Here is a 9,656-nt window from a genome sequence, read left to right on the forward strand (position 1 = left end):
ATGGTGTGAAGTTACTGCAGTGCAGAGCAACTGAATAAGCCTCCCCCTGTCTGGCCCAGTTTCCCAGCGATCCAGCCCTTCTTCTCCAAGGCAGGAGAAAAGCCTGGGGGCCTGCCTTAACCAATCAGAAAATTGGATTGTGTCTCCTCCCTGTAAATCAAATTTTGACTGCACCACCGGATAGGGGCAATAGTTGGGCACAAGAACACAAGCTGGCACACATTTTTCTGACTTTACTTTCTGTATGTGGACATCTTCTGAAACTTAGACAGATTATTCTTTAGGATGAAAGGACCCTATCTTAGCATTTTCCTTGTGTGGACCACCCAAAAGGTCCACACTATACTATACATAGTAGAAGCTGATATTACTGGGACCACATCATATTTATATTATGAATTGTTAAAGGTACGTTAATTACATTTCACATATTGTTTGATAAATCAAATAGGACAGGACATGGTGCATCTCCACTAGCCTACCCCACTCCATGTCATTACTCCAACTCTCCCTTGTATTTTCAAAGTCGGATCCATATATTAATCCCACTTGCCACCTATCAAAGTTTATAAGAAGCATTTTGTGACCTGTGAGTAATCATGTCAAACAGCAGGCCACATGGATGAGCTCTCGTTTGCTAAAAGCCTGAAGCAGTGGCTGCCAGATTGAAGAGATCATGTTCTTTTGCACCGAGAAAGTTACTCAACTGTTTAATAAACCACCTTCACAAAGACATAAATAAGCCTTGTAAATGTCACAAAGTCCTGGTGCCTTTCCTCTCTTTCCTCCATCTACCTCTGTCTTTATTCAGGTATTGTATCTCTGTTATGCCATTCAGTGCATGTCTGACAAAAACCCGTCACTTGGAACAGAAAGATTTGATCATGTGAAAGGCTGACTCCTCGTGTGTGTTACTGTATTTCTGCGTGCCTGTCACACAGCAGTGAATCCTCAAATCAGATGCTAAATTACTTTTTTGCTTCAGTTTTGTATTTGGAAGAAGAAGCTCAGCAACTTAATCAGATCTGATGTACATCACATATGCCATTATCAGTGACCTTTCCCTCTTCTACTCCCTTCATTTTAAGTGGACTGGACTGTATTTTAAAATACAGTCCATTCATTTTAAGTATGTGTAGTTAATAATCTACTGTTATTATACTTTGATAAGTATACTGAAATTCCCTACCAGACCTAATGTATTTGTCAAACTAGATGTACTGTTATAAAGCATTGCTGCAGAGCTGTATTGACTGAAGTACTGACTTTAATTTTGTGAAGGTTCATGTAATTATGAATTACATTATAAAAGGTATTTTACAAGGTATACTATAAAATTGGGCATAACATTTTTATGCTAAGTCATGGTTGTTCCCTCATTAGCGGGACTGGTGACCTCAATTAATTCCCAGTTTGGGAGATAATAGCTTTTCATCTGTCTCGAGACCTTCTTGTGGTTTGAAAGATTACACAGTTGTATGGAATTTGCCCCATTGATCCAGTCATTTATTGAATTTCTCATTCATTAATTAAAACACAAATACTTGTATCACTCTCATGCCGATGGATTGTGCAACATTTTGACCGTCAGAATGGATCAACATCTGTGAGCCAGCCCTATTTTCGATCAGGGTTCAGTGTAGGTCAGCCATTGTCCATCTTTGGTTATTATAGACATTTGTATCAGCTACGGAGGTTAATTTATTAATATCAGTGTTTAAAGGTCATTCCTGAAAAGAGAAAGAGAATATAGAGAAAGAACAGGGGATGGAGAGAAAAGAGTACAACAGAAACACACACATAGGCGAGAGAGAACACAAGGAAAGAGGTGAAACAACTTTAAATGATACAGTCATTATTAGATTAAATTCTGTGTAAATCTGTGAATTAGCAGTGTATTAACAGAATCTTGACTGACAGCTAGCTAATACAGTTCAATCAGGGGACACTAACAGGCCCAGGCTTAAAGAGCATTACATTTGTCATTAATGTACACAACAGAAAAGTTGAGGAAATATGGGAGGGGTCTTTGGCAATCAGACTGCTAGGAGTCAGCAAGGAGCTGATGGCTCACAGAAGCTGTGGTAAAATACATTTGGTCGAACTGAAAAAGTGAACAGTCTCAGTCAGCTGATTGTGTTGGCAACAGGAAAGGGAAAATTATGGAGCTCCTAAAGTCCTAAAAAGGGTTTTTTTTTATCTTGTGGGAACAAGTTATTAGCTTGTGCACATAAGATAAATAACCTGTGTGCACAAGTTAATAACTTGTTTGCACAAGATAAAAAAAGACCCCTTTTGGCACTTCAGGGCCTCCGTAGTAAGAAAATGTATAATACTGTATATACAGAGTCTTTTACAGTAGGTGAAAGAGGAACTGTGTTAGCAATAGATGTGGTGAATTCACCTATCAGTTAATCTAACACTCTTGTCTGAAACAGTCTGCAATCTTTAAATTTTCTCAAAACTCTTTTGCAGTAAATTATCCATTATTTACATAAATGTACTTTTGTCCGCTGTGTTAGGTCAAACAGACACATGGATAATTAATGTTCTCCTCACCAAACTTGCAAAGTCGTCCAACTCCCATCAGTATTAAGTATTTCAAGTATTCTAATAGGGTTCTAATGTAATTGACTTTCACTTGTTTAAATGGTAATGCACCTACTTTAGTCAAATTTCAACTCTCACTGAATCAGGCTATAATGTCTTGAATAATATTGCTCTTCCCACTTTCATAAAGGTTAATGAAGTCTAAGTCAGTCAGAGGGGACCAAAATGAGTTTGAGAGAAGCCGAGACTAAATAAAAGGTAAAGCCACAGATGTCGATACAATGAGAACACAGAGAGGTACAAAATCAAGTAAGCACCTGTGGGGATAATTTGGTCAGCCAATTTTGTTTCTGAATTGCAAGAGCTGAGGTTTGTATTTACGTGCGCTTTGTGTGTGTGTTTCTTAGAAGTAGGGAAAAGGTAGATTTTTGTGTTTTTACTCCTGGGTTGGTCTTGTCGAAAGTCTCTGCTTAGTCGAGCTTGACGCCCAGGTCATTGTTTCCTTCTACTTAGCTCTTTTTTGTCTCTCCATCCTGTCCATCATTTTGTTTGTAATGTCTTCTTTTTATATTTGCTGTCTTGAACACAGACAGAATGAAAGAGTAAAAGAGAAGTGCAGAAAAAGAAATGGGGACAGAATTTTAGCAGTTCCCTTTTGGGCTGTTCTGTTTGTTGAAAAGAGTGGTTTGTGTATTTTTTTAATGAAATTTAGGACAAAAACAACTGCAAGCTTGAGATGGAGACAGCCTGGATAATAATGACAAAAATACAAGAAAGAAGAAATTAGCTACAGAGAGGAAAGCAGACAGTATTGTTTGGATCTTTCTTTTTGTGTGTTTGTCTGAGACTCTGTGTGACTGTGCACCTTCGTAAGTCAGCTTTGTGTGTCACTAATGTACCACAGTGGACATACTGCAGCTTTTAATGAAAGCTTAGCTGCATTTTAAAGACAATGTAGCCCTTTTTAATCTGCATTACAGAGAATGAGTTGGTGGAAAAGAAAGCATTTGAAACTATAGACCCTGAAATATTTTTGTTTCTGGAATGGAGATATGATGAATTGCCGCAATTAATGACAAATAGGGAAACTGAATATGTCCTCTGCTTTTTATTATTTCCTATTATTTCTTTACGCCTTCTCCACAGTTTACATTCCCTCAGAATTACTACTTCAGCTCCTTGTCTCAATATCTTATATAAACCATTCTTATGAATTACTCTGTATATGAAATGGGCTGTATAAATCACCCGGGCTTGCCCTGTATCTCTGGTAAGACTGAGTAATACATAGAACAAAACTCATCTAAGTTGGACTAATGATGAATGACAATGGAACAGATCTGAATAATACTCAGTTACCGTATCACAAATTTATAGTGTGGAGTGTTTGATGGCATGTATCTGCAAACCTGTCTTCTCAAAATTGCCTGTATTTTACCTCTTTGCCAGTTACAAAGTGATTGAAGATGTAATTGCTGCGTGGAATATGTTCACTGGCAACGTTTTTTTGCACCCCAGAGTGGTAAGTACTTCTTTTCAGTATGCAGCTCAGGTTGTAGGGAGGCGGTTGGTGTGGGTTGGTGCGTGCACTTTCTGAGTGCAGAAAGTGCAGGAGTTGGTTAGGTTTGGTTAAGGTTAGGCAAAGACTGTGATTTTGTATACATGTTAAAAGAATGACTATACTGTAGCTTTTTTCATATGTAATGTTTCCATTGGTTTTGTCAATATTTTAAACCCAAATCCTCAACCTTAACCCAATAAAGTGCTGTAAGAGTGAGTCCTAAAACCTAGAACGGAGTTAGCATTTTTACACTTTAGGTTCCCTCGTCCTGAGTGGGTTTTTGGTTAGATGCCTGAAATAAGGTCTGTGGCTAACACAAAGACAAAACAGTTTCACATTTTTTTCTATGACATGAACTACGTTGGTAGATACCCTACTCAATCGCCTTTATTTGGCAAAGCATGTTACACATACAAGAAATTTGTTTCTGGTACAGAACCGAGGCAGCCATCTGCAGCGCCAACACTGATGGCTCTAACTATCGGGGGGAACTTGGGGGTTTAGTGTTTTGCCCAAGGACACTTTGACATGTGGACTGTTGGCACTGTGATTCGAACCTCCTACCCTCCGGTTGGGAGATGACCATTCTACCCACTGAACCACAGTCACGCCAATTGTAGTTTTTATTGCCTTTGCTCTATATGTCTGAAAAAAGGCGGTTGCTAACAAGTGGCTAAATGAGACTACACCATCATCACACTGAACACAGAGACGCATCTACTCAGTACTCCACCTTTATTAAACTTGCACACTTACAATCTATTCTAACTGACACAGTCATGATCACTGGCTAGATCAGGTCACACAAAGAGAAAAGGATTTTTGTAGAAATGGACTGAAACATATTACAAGTTGGAAGCCATGGTGGTGACGCTGAAGTCAAGGGGACCGTGGTGTAGTTCATTTATAGCCTAACAGTAGCTTTTTACTTCTGTCGATTGTATGTGGGCTTCAAAAATCATAAGTGGTGTTCAACTGTGAAGACTGTTTTGCTGAACAAAGCATTTGGGTGTCATAACAGAGCTTATTTTCCACAATAATCCAAAAGCCTATGGAAAAAACCTACTGGCTTTTTGTCAAGGGAACCAAGGTGATGCTAACTTCCAGGCTGGGCTGCAACAAAACATCATCCCTATGGCTCTTTATACTGTGTGAGCTTAGCCATGTCCATAAAAAGGTTTCATAATGCTTTAGTTGTGACAAGTGGATACTTCTTTGTAACCAGCAGCCTGGATTATAATTGCTATTAACATAATTATGTGAACCTACAGACGGGTCTAAAGTCCTGGACTGCGTACACACACAGTCCACCCTGGCCACTTCCCTGTGATGCTGGTGCAATACATAAACATAGCACATGTGAATATAAAAATGTTTCCTGTGAATAAATTCAGTATTTGTCATTACAACGTCATTGAGAAAACAATTAATTAATTTAGTATTAATTTAGTAGCACTGCTATAAACAATGTTGAAAAACTATTAAAACGAATGGATGGAAAATTAGTATTGCTGTCTGTCTGTCTACTGTGTTTAGGAATGAGAGATCCTGTTTCGGTTTACAAGACAGATGCTCCAATAAACTCTACTTCCTGTCTGATATATCCTCAATTGATTGAACATCTTGTAGCTGATTACTTGATTGCTGTACACTTGTGTTAATATCAAACGTATGCGAGTGTGTGTTGGTGTGTGCCCAGCTGTTAATCTGCATTAACTGCTTGCTATGGCAACAATGAATGGTCCTTTGCATTAATTACAAGTACATAATGGCTCCTTCAACTTCAGATGACCTGCTTGTACACACTCGCGTACATTAATGAGGATGGTTGCTAGACTGCTGTGCAACACCAGTAGTTATATTTTATATCATGGCCTGAGGTCTTGTAGTGTACCACTAGACAACGAGAAAAAAATGGTGCTAGATTAAGATAAGTCTATCTATCCCTATTGAATTGTAGTAGGAGTGATTGTATATCAGTGAGTTCTCTTACCTTGACTTAATGAGGTGCAAAGGTTTATTTTCATTTTACCGAACACTGAACTACAGAGTGTGTTATCCTCCAGAGCGCACAGTCTATCTCACTAATGTATTTCTGTAATGATGACATCAGTATTATTTTGATGCCAAAGCCGTTGTTTTATCCTGCTTTGTGTTCTCTTTACTCTGTTGCGTGCGAGAGGATCAAGGCCAGGCAGTTATGTGTTGTAACACCTCTGTTTACTTGGGGTCCAGTTCTTCCACACTCCTTCCCTGTTTGTTTTATTAAAGTATTTGTCTCTGTCTCTGTAGCCAGTTTAATAATTTTCCCCCCACCAGTGTTTTGTTAATGTGAATTGTGTTGCTGGCATTGTACAGTATTCTTTTCAGGCTGGGTAATTTAATAAGCAGACACCTCCTTCGTTACAAGAGCTTATCTATTTCGTTTGCTTTGTTTGAGACAGAGGACACTGCATTAAGCCTGTGGCCTCACTCATCACTATAGTCCCGCTTCCTTTCTCCTTTCCTATCCCTGACTCTAACTTGCTTTTTCTCTCTGGGTTCATTGTCTCTTTCGAGCTTCATTCCTCTAACCTATTTTTCATTTTTGGCCTCTTGCTTTCTTTTTCCTCATCACTTGTTTTCCTCCACAAACTGTTTTCTTTCTACTTACAAGATTGTTCCAAAGTGCTCGATGGTTTCTTACATTTTTACTTTATCAGATAAAAATGGCATGACGATAATCTTGCATAAACAATGGATAGAATGAATAAACAACCCACAGTGATGCACTGTATGTTTAAACACAATTAAAGCCCGCTGGAGTCATTTGTTAGCAGTTTTCATACATTCATAATTTTTTAAAGAAGTTTAGTTATTGCTTTCAAATTTTCTCCATTATTGTTCTCTGGTAACTTTGGTGTTCTGTAGTAAATGTTAGCATTTCATCCGTCCTCTTCTCCATCCCTGAATTTTTCATTTTGAAGTTGATATTCACAGTCAAGGGCTCATTTGAATTAGGCTGGTTATTGAATACACATGTATTTTTTCAAAGGTAATATGTGAACACATCATTCTTATGCCCATTCTTGGAGAAACTTTTGAAATATTGGGTTGAGTTTTTTTTTTTTTAGCTGTTGATAAAGTGTCCGGATGGGGCTGTCAAATCTTGTTAATCTAATAAATAAAACACCCATTTACTAAGTCAGTTGCTGACATACAGTACATACTATGTACCAACATGAAATACCTGAACAAATTTGCACAGGTGTTTTTGCTTAAGTTTTGATTTACAAACAAACAAGCAAATAGATAAATATCACTGGTTCTGTGGTAGCTTTCGCTGTTACATGGTGGACAAAAGCTATAGGATGCTACCAAGGAAAATGTATGAAATACTTGATTCCTGTTATTTCTGTCACTTGTTCAGACTGATTAAGGTGACATGCATTTAATTGACTTCCACAGCTAAAAAAAGATGAGCCAGGTTCAGCTTGTGGTTTTTGGCTGAACCTTCTGCATTGGCAGCATTTATAGCATTAAAATAAATGGGAATTTTTATTTATATGCATGCTAATGTCATAACTGTATAGATACATCCTCCGCATCTATTATTAAGCTTACTGGGGCAAAATCATGTCTCCTGCTCCTAATAATGCATGATTGCTTCAGCACCCTTTGTCTTCAACATATCCCGACTCTTTAAACCTGTTCTCTCCTAATTTTCCTACAGTACATTGGGTACTGAGTGCCTGCTGAAATTTAATTTGACACCCTAGTTCTACAGTCAAACTCTCAGGACTCCCCACATGGTCTGGCTGTGGTCCAGGCTTATACTGTACACCTTCACCTCTGCTTCCAGTGGCAATTTAGTTTTCTACTCAGGCTTAATCTCTCTCTCTCCTGGCTCCAAAATGATAGACCTGCCTTAATGATCCAACTCATAGAGTTGAATCATATTCATCATCAACACAAAACTTGCCATCTCCAGAACCCATACAGCATCTCTCTCATTTTTATTTCTTCCTTCTCTGTGTGCTGTGATGTATTCTTTTGCCTGATCTTTCACAGGTCATCTCGTTCATTACGTTTTGTTGGTTGTTAGAGATGTGTTTGATTGAGCAGTCTCTTTCTAATGTTGCACTTATTTTATAACGATTGAGTGTGAAAAGTAGTAGCAGGGAAATGCATGGAGATGGAAATGGGCTCTGCCAGTGTATGTGTGTAATGTCCCAGTGGAGGGAGATAAGGTGACAGGCAGCTCTGGGGTCAGTCTGGCTGTATCTTGCAGACAGCCTTGCTTGCCCTGTGGGCGGTTCAACCAGACATCTTCTGAACTCACATCAAATGCTGCAGGGCTTCACATGTCTGCCAGCGCTCCCCTCAGCTGACCCTGCTTCAGCAAGCGAGTATTTACATAATGTATGATGTGATACGAGGAGTAGCTTTGGTGCCAGAGGCTGATATGAGATCGGAGATTATATAGCCTCCGTCACCAAGGGCATGTCCTTTTAAACGCTGATTGGAGATTGGAGCTTGGGGAGTTGTATGGGCAACAGCATACCAATCACTGAAGTGTTTCTTATAGGATTAAAGGTGGGTTTGTTAGATCTATACTTTGATATTGCACACGGTTAGTCTCACAGTAATATTTAATTTGTTTTTAAATTTCAAATTATACTTCTGTTCTTGGATCATAATGCAATTTGACATATATAAAGAAAAACATCTTGAGAGTCACTTTTTCAAGGAAATTCAGCTATAAAGCAAATAGCTCCTAAAACTCAACACAGCTAATTTAGAGTAACACAAATACAGTAGCTGTCTTAAAACATTAATTCATATTATAATGCATAGTTTTTACTTTCTTTGTCAGGGTTGCTCGGCCGCTCTGGCCTCTCTCACCTTTCCTACTGTCTCCTGCCCATTAACACTAATCACGTTCACCTGTTCCTCACTCCCTTATCACCAGCTGCACTTGATTAGGTTGCTCACTATATTACCCGGTTTCACTCCTCAGTCACTTGCCAGTTCGTTCTAGTCTCTAGGCCATTTTTTTCCCGTGCTCTTTTGTTTTTTGTATGTATTTATCCCCTAGCCAGCTACTGTTTTTGTGTTCCCCCTATGGACTGTTCCTCCGGACCGTGGCTCCAGTCTCCCCTCCCAGGCAGGTCAATGCTCAGTCGCCTATCTGTTCCACTATTGCCTTCATCTCTCTGTCTCTACCTTCAGTAGCCACCATCACCACCGACCAGCCCAGGAGTGACCCAGCCTACGCAGCTCGGCCCAGCTATCCATCTCCTTGCTTCCTGCTGTTGGTCAAACACCCGGCTACTACTCATCGACAGGACTACGCATTATTTCCCTCTGTGTATTTTTACTCTCATCATCACTGTACATAATAAATCACTGCTTGTATCGAAGCCGGCTACCTGGGTCCGCCTCTTTCTCGTTCGCTCACTGACAGGTGCGAACGGCACATAACATTCTTCTTTGTTTTATCTGGAGTAGTTTGAAAAGTTTCTCAATAAAGCCTGTCAAAGTCACAGAGAGAGTCCTTGGTTGC

The sequence above is a fragment of the Monopterus albus genome, unplaced genomic scaffold, assembly GCF_001952655.1.
Source record: "Monopterus albus unplaced genomic scaffold, M_albus_1.0 scaffold370.1, whole genome shotgun sequence".
Taxonomy (NCBI): Eukaryota; Metazoa; Chordata; class Actinopteri; order Synbranchiformes; family Synbranchidae; genus Monopterus; species Monopterus albus.